The following is a 12,038-nucleotide window of genomic DNA, read 5'->3' as shown; positions in this document are numbered from 1 at the left end:
TTTTATATTATTTATAAAGGGCTTTTAACTCAAGTATTTCCAAGATAAGGAGGACTTGATTTTGATCACTGTTTGTCTTTAGCATGTAAGAGACTGGTGGAAAGCCCTAAAAATTCAGAAGCCTGGCCACATTTCAAGATGTTTCCTGTTGTAACAATATTCACTCTATTCCAATCCCTGAAATCCAGACCGACCAAAGTATTTCAATTATCGTCAGGAAAGGTGATTGGATCCATGAATTTGAATTGTATTCTAGAAGGAAAAGCCATCAACGCTACATCTATTTCAAGAAGGGTGGGGATACAGCTTGGTTGACATAGGACAATTAAGGATTATGCTTCTCATCGTATCTTCATTATCAATAATGTCCCTTTTAATTTACAGTTTATTGGCTTAACATGCAGTTATGTGGTCACACTAAATTGAAGCACATTCAGACTAACAGATAAACAGAAGATCTTCTGAAATAATTCTTCAGATAGACCAGGATGGGAGAATCTGGGGATAAATAGTTGCTACTTCTTTGTTCATAGCGCAGACATCAATACAGCCTTTTAAAAATTATTATTGTTATTCTTGGGGTTTGGTTTAGAGTTGCTCAAGTGTTCTAAATTTAGAAACAAACTGGCAGCCTTAAAGAGGCAGTGTCCAAAGTATTAATCAAACAAACTATTTTATTCCACATTTCTAAACTTCAGTATTCTAATACTTAAAATGAGATGGCAATTCTTCCTTCCATATGTCACAAGAATGGCATAAAGGAAGGTTATATATGATAATATGTCTATGTGCAATGTACAAATTCCAACATGAAATATATAATTGTTTTGAAAAAATTTTTCTTTTTTCATCCAAAATTTCAACTTCCATTTAAATTTCCTTGAAGACTGTTTAGTAATTATTTCTTGAATATCTTTCTCATCCACGTTGCTTTTCATAGATTGTTCTAGTGGCTGATGTTGAAGATTAACCTAGAAATCAATGCTTGCACCACACGACTGAACAGAGTTGGGCATATGATCTAGGCTGACACTATCATCTTCCTCCTACGAATTTGAATTGAGTTAACACAAAGTACTTTTCACATCATGGCCCTGGAATCATAGGATTATATAAAGCCATGGTCCGAGTTGGTTCAAGCTTTGCCCAAATTTTCTGGTAAACCAAAATTATAAGGAAAGTGAAACAAAGAACCTTGCAGATGAATGTATTCTGGACAGAGGGGAGAAGATGGAGAGATGGAGAGCTAAGTAGAGCCTAGCTGCCAGAGGGTGTAGCCTGGAATAAAAAGAATTGCTGCCCTGTCACTTACCGCATTTGGGTTCTGTGAGCTGTCTTGCATTCTTATGATAGATCCCCCTTCACTTATAATAGTTGATATGGGTTTCAGTTCTTAGCAACCAGAGGATCCTTAGCTGGACCATGACATTTCACCCACTGTAGGAAACATCTCTTGATTCACTTCCAACTGTCTTTGACAAAAATGTAGCATTAAACTGATCCTTTCACTCTACCCTTATAATTACTACGTTCACATCTCTACACTTAGGTTTAATTTTTTACTTTTAGTAAGTGTTCAGAAAGAAGAATATTGTCCATCTTTCAATATAAATCTGTAGCACCTACAACATTAAACACTATCATTGGTATATGTATCTTTTAAATGATTACTTTGGTACACATAGAAAAGAAAAATAGATTTCTCAGAAATAAGAAAATATTAGGATTCTGGTACTTTTTTGCTAGTAGTGCAACTTATTTCTCCATTCCTAGCTTTCTCTTGCTACAAAGTTTTCTATTTTAAAGATTGCCCAGCTAATGCAGCACTTGCTGGGAAGCTGAAGTATTATCCATGCAGCTTAAATATTTATGAGTAAAAAGAAACTACAAGCTGAAGGGTGTGCCATTTATGAAAGCTTTAATGGATGTCGTTTAGCCCAAACTGAAACCTGTTTGGGGAGCACAACTGCATTTGTTTAATGATACATGAAAATATTACTCTATGCTTGGCGTAGTATCAGCACGTAATTGGAAAGCAGAAAATGCCTAACTGTAGTTGGTGAGACTTTTACTGCTGGAAGAAAAACTGCTATGATTATAGCAGAAGACTATGTTAGCTAAATAACCGTGCTTCTGGGGCTTAAACGCAGGGAATATTATTGCACATATGTCAGGACAATGCAGTCCCTGTCTTCTTAAGTGTGGGTTCGGTCCCACGTGGGCAGTGGTGAGCAAATATTGGATAACATTGGCACTTGGCTGTGACACCTGCAAAACACAGACGTCATTGGCAAGTGTTGCACTTATTCTAATTCAGGGCCACGTTGGCTTCTAATTAGACTTCTGAGAAACAGTGGGATGGTGGATATTCACAGCTTCCAATTAGACTTAGGAGAAAAGGGAAACAAGCATGTAGAGAGATTATTTGGGAGCTTTCTCCTTTGTTGCGTTGGCATATACTCTACCCACTCCCTCCCTCCTTTTATTTCCATTCGTGGAGAGACAAAGACTAACTCAGGCTGAGTGAGTCTCAGAGATTTGTTTCAAGTGTGGATAGTTCCTAGTCACAGCTGATTGAATTTGCTATTATGTGTTTGTGGGTGGGTGGAAGGGGGACAGATGAAAGAGAAAAGAAAGTAAGAGCCATACCGCGAGGGACTGGGGTGAGAAGTATCAGCTGGGATTTCCTGTGCAGTCTGAGTGGAGGAGTTCACCTCTACGAAAACTGTTTCTATTGCCCAGGAAGAGAAACGCTCTTGAAGTACATTAGACTAGAAATGTCAGGTCAGTTCATCTTACCTTGTCAGCTTCCGATCTTCTAGGACAAACTGACAATCATGTAGCTAAATATAAGACCTCTATCCTGAAAATAGTCCAGTTCTTCATTAACTCAAAAGCTCACCCCAATTGTTTAGTAATTAAGAATGTCATATGTGATAAACAATGATTTTGGTTTGATCTATCCAAATATAAAGAACCCATCGGTTGTAATCTATGTGTGTATATATCAACACACTTGTTGTAATTTTCTTTTTCAATTCAACATTATGTGCATTAAAGAAAAATTAAAGTTTATATAAGTAATACATGCACATAGTATCAAATAATTCCTCAGGGTTGAAAAAAGAAGCAACAGAATCTTCTTCTGTTTCCCACAGTAATTCCCAACTCTCCCTACTTCCCCTCACCTCCAGGGCCAACCGTTTAAAACTTTAGATGTTTCTTCAGATATTTACCTCCATGTGTTTAAAAACATTCTAATGCTACTATGTTTTGATATCTTTTTTAGGCATATTGCTTTCCTATGTAAGATTAAAATTTATTTTTTCATATATGCCCATTAAAGAAAATTTATTCTGATACCTGTTAAAATGGTAAGGAAGGGTTTATTTAGGACTATTGCAATAGGTGTCAAGACCATCACAATAGGGAAGAGACCTCAGGCTCAACTCTGAATACAGTGCAGACAGCTGGGGATTTGTAATCCAGGAGCAGAGTGATGGAGTCAATGGATGTAAAATTATTAAGAGGAGACACCAAGGGTAAGAGGTTTATTGTTAAATTAATTTAACGGGACTTTAGATAAAGGCAGGCCAGGGTGAATAGATGTCAAGTGTGGGGATTTGGAGTTTGATCACTTATTAAGAGTGACCAAATATCAAGGATGGGAAGAAATCTTCCAAAACTGACTTAGGGATTCTTGCTAGAATTGGATTAGGCAGGCTGAGGACAAAGCAAAAAATGAGGTCTAATAGGAAAGAGAGATCTGGAGAGACTTTCTAAAGTTTGGTCAAGAAAGCCTTTATCACACCCTCTTCCCTCACTACACCTAAATAAGTCTCTTCCCAAATAGCTATGTGATAATTTTTGGTCACTCTTTGCCTTATGATTTCACAAATATAATGTACTCTATGGCTTAGCTATGGCAAATGGTTTATTATGATAACATTTCCTTTTATTTTACAACCTGTTGATTTCCTGGAGGTTAATAACTTGCCTTATTTTTTTTTCCCCCCTATGGTCAAATTCTCCCCAATCTTCTTCATAAGAATAAATCTCTCCTCACTGCATTTAAACACGATTCTCTCTTTCCTCCCCTCCTTTTCCTTTTTTCTTTTCTCATCTTTCTCTTCCTTATTTGCATTCCCCTTCCCTTCCCTTCCCTTCCTTTTCCCTTTCTTTCCTCTCCTCACCTTTCCTCTCCTTCCCCCTTCCCTTCCCTTTCATTTTTTCATTTTCTTTTCCCTCCCCTTTCCTTTCTCTTTCTTTGCTTCTCTTCTTTGCTTAGCAGTAATGCTAAGCACTTATGGGCACAAAGAACAGGGACCCTGGAATCCATTTATTAGAGTCCAGCCCCTTCCTGACAGCACAACAGAGGCTAACCTTGCACACTGCACTGCCTTTGTTCCATGTCTATTCTCATGGACACTTGGGGGCAGAGACTAGGTGCTGTAACCAAGTATGCATCCTGGACCGCTTAAATGCACAGCCAGAACAAGTACTCCACATCCTAGTAGATGTGTGGCCAAGTGATAAGATCAAGATCAGGAAAGATGAGCAGGAGAGATGCTTGTCTTGGAGGGCTGACCCATAAAGCCTCCCATAAACCTCCCACTGTGCCTTAACCTTCCACTATCTTGACTTAGATCACTGGGGAATTTGGAAGCCCCCCAAAAATGGAACTAATGGAGCCATAAGAAGTAAATGACTTGGGCGCTTGAGTTGTCTTTGAAAGGGATCTACCTTCAGTCAGGAGCTCATATTTTGGACTTTGAGTGATACATATTTTCTTGTTGAGCATGATATGGGTAAGTTTACCTATGTCATGTATATCAGGGTAGGATGGCTTCCTGAGGGCATCAATGCATTGCCATGTTCCACGTCAAGTAACACCAGAGACTAGGTAGCTGGTCAGAGTCAGATTATGTATGGATCTTTCTGACACCATGTCTTAACAGAGTATCTCAAACAGGTCTTAGCAGGAAGTTTCATGGAGCTTACATTTCATAGGGAAAAGGCTTTGCTAGCAAAAATGAATTTGCAAGTAATCCCAGGGATCATAAAACAACTTTGGACTCCAGTCTCTGAGCATTAAGGTCCCACCCAGATTCTGTGTGTGTGTTCTTATTGCCATTCTCTGTCTGTTGTTCTTTGATGGAAGCACTGTCACCAGTTGAATCATAGGACAAGATACCTCCTTTATGGCCTATATAAAAAACCACCTATTACAGAAAGATGTAAGACTGTAGATCCTGGAGACCACGTGGGACATGGGCATTTGACAGTTGATAATAGAACAACTGATCCAGGGTATGATGTGGGATATGCAGATCTGACACATGTGGAAGTACGGATAGCAGAGAGATTATGGGATGCAAGGGTCTGACAGGCAATGTTGGATGCAGGCATCCAGGGCCTGCATCCAGGAGATGATTTGGGACAGGTATATTTGCTGGGTAAAGATCATGCTGGCAGAGCATTTATTATGCAATAAATGTCCAGATCTTATGAACTAATCCTGTGGCCCCCATTTGAATAAGATAACAGTATGTGTAATGACTGTAGGAGACACTGAAAGTTGGGCCAGAGTGTCAGGGAAAGGGACTGTGAAGGAAGCATTAAGAGCTCCCTGTTTGCAACCAGCTGACTGTGGGTGTGGCTCAGTAAAGGAGCCATCGTAGAAACTACTGGCCATTCCATGTCTTTGGGGTCTTTGAGGATTAAAGTACAAACCATAAATAGAGAAGGAGGCAGAGAAGGGCGGGGAAGGAAAGAAGGAAGACATATAATAAACATAAAGCACACAGCAGAATAATGTTCTTGTGGATCAGGGAAAATCATGCCATGCCATTGTCTAAGGGTTCACTAAACCGGTTGGTGCACCTAGCCTCTATGAAATAGGAACTTACGGCAGAGACACAAGGCTTAAAGATAAAATCGAAAACAATAAAATATGATGAGGGCACCTGGGTGGCTCAGTCAGTTAAGCTTCTGCCTTTGGCTCAGATCATGATCCCAGGGTCCTGGGTTGGAGACCTGCATCAGGTTCCCTGCCCAGCAGGGAGTCTGCTTCTCCCTCTGCCTCTCCTCTGGTTCATACTTTGTCTCTTGCAAAAATAAATAAATAATTTTTTTAAAAAAATATTTTATTTATTTATTTGACAGACAGAGATCACAGATAGGCAGAGAGACAGGCATAGAGAGAAGGGGGAAGCAGGCTCCCTGCTGAGCAGAGAGCCCGACGTGGGGCTCGATCCCAGGACCCTGAGACCATGACCTGAGTGAAGGCAGAGGCTTAACCCACTGAGCTACCCAGGTACCCAATAAATAAATTAAAAAAAAAAATTTCAACCTCCTTAAAAAAAGGTGATGAAAAGTGAGTTGGTGACACTCAAGAAAGAGAAGGAAGAAAAAGAATTAAACAAAAAACAAGGTAATACTAACTACAGAAAGAAGGAGAAAGGATATGGATAAAAAGAAAAGAACAACGGGGATAATATACTTGAAAAATAGATTAAACGAAGGAAATAATTTTAAGATGAATTAAAGATAAAGTCATTGATATGAATGCACACAGAGATACAGGGTATGTATAGTTTATATCTCTGAAGAAGAGTAATAAGAAATGGAGAAGTAAAATATCCAGAGATATAATCTAAGATAGCTTTCCTGAAATCAAGGAAAGGTTGAATTGACAGATTAAAATGGTATAGTATATTCAAATAAAATCAATATGGATTTATCAACTATAGGAAATGTCCCGATTTTATGAGAATTCAGAGAGTAAGAACTACTCTCCTAAGTTTTAAGCAACAACAATCACAGCAAAAATGACAATAAATATCAAGTCACTTTTAGGAAAAAATTCAAATTCTTCCAAGCAAAATGAAAAATTTGAAATGCAGCCATTGTGTACAGCAGGAAGAAACTGCTGGAGACAAAAAAAAAAAAAAAAAGAGAGAGAGAGGTATCAAATGAATTCAAAGGAGGGCAGTGCTCAGATCATGTTGAGATTTTTAAGTTTCAGTAAGAGATTAGATTTTATCTTTAAGTGCACTGGGAAGAATTTGGGAGATGCCGTTACAGTAGTCCAGGGAAGAAATGGAAGTAAGGGAGACTGGGAAGAAAGGAAAGGAGATGGGGTGAAATAATTGGGTTAAGTACATATTTTGGAAGTAGAATCAACAGAACTTGTTGTGATACACTGTATGTGAGTGGCCGTAGGGAGAGCAGAGTAAGTTAAAGCACGGGAGTGAGCAGGTTTTTCGGTTGAGCATCCGGATCCTGGTGGCTCCATTTCACTGAATTGCAGAGACTGGAGGAGGAACAGTTTTGAGAGTAAAGAGTTTGATTTGGGACATGTTAAATTTGTGATGTCAGGAGTGATATATTAAAATAGTTAATAGGTGATATTTTCAAAGGAACCTGTTAAGAAGAAGGGCCACTTTCCAATCAGGACCACATAATTCAGTATACATACTGATTTGTACCATTGCTGGGAGTTTCCTAATGGAAATTTTGTTATATGGAATAGGCAGTATTTAAATGAGTGGGAAACTCAACAGAGATCAGATCAAAACAAATGTAGGGTTTGTTGGAATATAGGTGATGTTTATTACCTCAAACTTAATGATATTTCTAAGGGTATAGAAAGTAAAGTCAGGTGGTCCTAAGACAAAGCCCTTGAGGCATACCAAGATTTAGAAATCAACAGTGGAATAAAAGTAAACTGAGAGTAAGAAGAAAACTAATTGTGCGTTATAATGGAAGATAGGGAAAGAAAGTATTCAGGAAGGTATAAGAGTGGTCAGGTGAGTTGAACTCTTTTAAGAGCAATAATAGAAAGACAAAAGGAAGTCACTGGTTTGGCAACAGGGAGGTCCTTAGCCACTCTCGTAAGAGTACTTTCAGCAGTGGAGTGTGGTTTAAGCTATGACTAAAGAAGGTAAAGGGGAGTATAGGAAGTAAGTTTGCGGAGACAGTCACTAGACAATTTGATTGAGAAGAAGAAATAAGAAATGGGGTAGCAGGTGAAGAGAGATTAGAGAGCAAAGGAGACTTTTTTTTTTTTTTTAATATGGCAGATACTGAGGTTTATTTGTGCACTTGGAAGACAGGTCCATTATAGAGGCAGCAGCTGATGCTGCAACAGATAAAGGAGAAAGTTACAAGAGAAGAACTTTTGAGTAGGCAGGAGGAGGTAAGATCTAGGACATAAGTGAAGAATTGGACACTGACATACCCTTCCAGGGGAAGGGACGTGTCCAAACATTGCACCTAGAGAGAAGGCAGAGGGCATGGGTGCATAGGTAAGTAGGTTGAAGATTTGGTGATTAAAATGTGAGGAAACTATTGTTTAATTGTTTACATTTTATCCATGAAATATGAGTCAGGTCATGAGCTAAGATTGGGAGGAGGTAAGTGAGAGGCTTGAAAAGAGAAGGGAAAGTGTGAAAGTATCATTTTTGAGAATGGAAATAGAGTTTTCCAGAGAAATACAGTGGTTGTAGAGTGGTTGAATTTAAAATTTGAAAACTCTTGGGGCACCTGGGTGGCTCAGTGGGTTAAAGCCTCTGCCTTTGGCTCAGGTCATGGTCCCAGGGTCCTGGGATCGAGCCCCACATTGGGCTCTCTGCTTAGCAGGGAGCCTGCTTCCTCCTCTCTCTGCTGACCTCTCTGCCTACTTGTGGTTTCTGTCTATCAAACAAACAAATAAATAAATAAATAAAATCTTTAAAATTTGAAAGCCGTTTATAGTCTTAATTTCTAAGAATTTCCTTCTCTCTTTCAAAAAATACTATCCTGGGCTTTTTTTTTTTCCCTATTGTTTTCTATACATTCTTCTATCTCTGTAGGTATATTGTTTTTCTTTTCAAATTTTAATCTTTTAGACTAGTATTTTTCTTCCAAATTTCATTTATCAATTTGCTTGTTCTGGGCTCCATCGATCATGTTTCTGGCAGTCTTTGTATGATTTTACTTACTTAAGAGTAGGAAATTAGAAGGCATACTAGAATCTATGAGTGCCTGGATAGGTCTTTTCTTTTTTTTTAAGATTTTCTTTGTTTATTTGACAGACAAGTGTGCATGAGAATCTCATTTAGGACTCAAAATATTTCTTTAGAACTGAAATTTTATTATTAGAATTATTATTCCAATTTTAAAGATGAGGTAACTGGGTCTTAAAGAGGACAGTAGATTACTCAAAGTTGCAGAGGGTCCAGAGGACCTAGAACTGAACTCAAATCCTTTGATTTAAAATTACATGCTCTTTCTACTTAATTTACTTACTTTTTATTGTTCAACAAATACATTTTTACGTACTTGTTTTCTATCTGGATGAAACTAGAGTAATTTACAAGATTGTCAACTTCTATGATTTTGTAGAGCTTATTCTTGGGGGGAGAGATGTGTCAAGATCAATGATTTTTACAAATGTGTTTTTTTAAAATATCAACAGAGGCTTCCAAGTAAAGATAACAGTTTGAAGTCATTCATTTGTATTTCTCCTTTCCCATTCCACAAATTACTCTGTATTTTGTTGTTGTTTTGTTTTTGTCTTTGCTTTTAGCTTCATTGATAAGAAAACCTCTCTCCATGACTGAAATTTGAACTAATACCTGAATATGGCCTCTGTGAATGGTCTGTATAACCAGCGCTACATCTCTGGGCTTAACTTTTATGAAAGATCCACATAGTCTAAAATTAAGGGGAATAATATTCCAGGAAGAGGGAGTAGTATTCTGTACAAAGAAGAAAGCTTCTACAACATGCTAAGATGCAAGGAATACCAGTTTGATGAAAGCACAGAAAGATGTGCACAGAGAAGTAAAAGTACCAAATCAGGACTCTATAGTCAGAATCAGAAGTTTATTCTAAGTAAATATTAAAATCCTAAGCATGATGTAAAGATTCTATGTGATGATAAGGAGTCACTGAAGTAAAGTATTTAAACTGGCATATATGTATAGATATATAACCTGGCTTGGCTTTAAATTCTTAAAAGAATGTTCTGCTTGCTAGGTAGAGAGTTGAATAAAGGGGGAATAAATTTTCAAGATACATTTTGGAACTTATATCACACGAGTTGCTAGTGGATTGGATAGTATGGTGAGAGAAAGAGAGAAATCAAGAATGATTTTTAGTGTTGACTTGGGCAACCTGATAGCTAATGGTGGCATCTACTAATACAAAGAAGACAACAGAATATGCACATTTTGGAGTGACAACAAGTACTTGTGTTTGGTCCTGTTAAATTTAATATGAATATTTCCCATCCAGGGGAGAGAATTGAATGGAATTCTTGGAAATGAGTCTATATATTTTAATTACAGAGAAATAAACTTTAGATCATATAGATATTATTTAAAGCCATTGTTGATTAATTATGAGATTATCTAGAGAAAAACTTAATGAGATTAATTATGTAGAGAAAAAATTATTTGAAGCAGAGAAAAGGACTTAGAACTGAGCTCTAGGTCTCGTCAACATTACATGCCCAGTAGAAACACAAGAAAGTAGCAATGAGAAAGAGAAACCAAAATGTAAGAAAGAAGCCCCAGGAAAATAGTAGAACTAAAGTCAAAAGAAGAAATTGTTTAAGAGTTGTCAACTGTGTTGACTGCTGTTGAAAGGTAAAGATAACTCAAACAATTGATAAATTTTTGCAAAGGTACTATCATAAAAGCAGCTTCCATGAAGTGCAAAATGTGGAGTCATTTGGAATGATTTTAGGAATAAAATGGAAGAGGAAGAGGACATGAAAATGCAATTGAAGACAATTTTTTCAAGGGGTTTTATTGTAAAGACAATCAGAAAAACAGAAGTAAAGGGAAAAGTAAGATGAAATGAGGATTTTTACTAGTTTTTTTTAATCAGAGGGGTTTTTTGCATATTTCTTTGTTAACTAAATTGATAGAAGAGAAAACAATCTTGCAAGAAAGAGGGGTAACAAGATGCAAAATCCTTGAGAAGGAACAGCAGAGGGCATCCAGAGCAAGAGAAGTTAGCATTTGATAGAAGTGATAACGTTTCCTGCAATTGTAACTGGAGAAAGCCAGAATATACAAATGCAAATGAGTTGGGAGATTTAATGGATGTAAGTGAGCACATCCATGTTTGATTGTTTTTGTAACATTAAAATAGGAACAAGGTTATCTGCTCAGTGAGATGAGGAGAATATTGGAGTCACTACCTTTAAACGAAAACAGACTATGTTAAAAAATAAAAAAAGCTAAAAATCAAAATGCATTTCTCAGTATTATTTTAGCATATGCCAGAATAAAAAAATAAAGATTTATGATCCTTGAAATACATATCCCTAATCATAACAACTTCTTACTCAGATATAAGTCCTGACATACTGCCTGTACTCACTTAACTCTAAAATTTTCATCTTGGGGTCAGAATATAAGGAGACTGACAACACAACCACAATGAGTTATGATCACCAGTAGAAATTTTTTAAACTGCTATGCTTTTTGTACATCATGTAAATCAACATTTTCTCATATTTCCGGGATATCTACAGTGTATAAATATTTCCCACAATGTGCATAAGCAAGCAATGTAACAATAATAGCCTAATCCCTACTGTGACCTATATCAATCATAGTCATCAACTTGTATTTAATAAGCACTAAGTGCTATTAAAAGATACTTCTGTTACTATATCCCCAAAACAATGAAATATACAACCATTTAATCCTATTTGAGAAAATGTTTCATTTTCCCAATAGAGCCTCTCAGCCATTGCATTAACAAGAAGAGAATAGATGCCTAAGGATATAGGAAATAATTTCCATGTATCCTATTTGTAGTTTAGTTGAATAAGATGCCACAGCTATACAAAACAAAAGACCATATAAAGCTTTGAGATTTTGCTATATAATACTTATTTCAATAAAAATACACTCATACATTTTTCCTGATCATGTTTGTTTTAAAATGAAAAAGTAGCAAGATAGCAACTTACATTATCTAAGTCATTCTACTAAGGAGCCTCTTAGCAGAAAGTAATTTATTGTAATAAAACTATA

The sequence above is a fragment of the Mustela putorius genome, unplaced genomic scaffold, assembly GCF_011764305.1.
Source record: "Mustela putorius furo isolate JIRA1106 unplaced genomic scaffold, ASM1176430v1.1 tig00000083_pilon_pilon_pilon, whole genome shotgun sequence".
NCBI lineage: Eukaryota > Metazoa > Chordata > Mammalia > Carnivora > Mustelidae > Mustela > Mustela putorius.
This window is presented reverse-complemented; position numbering follows the sequence as displayed.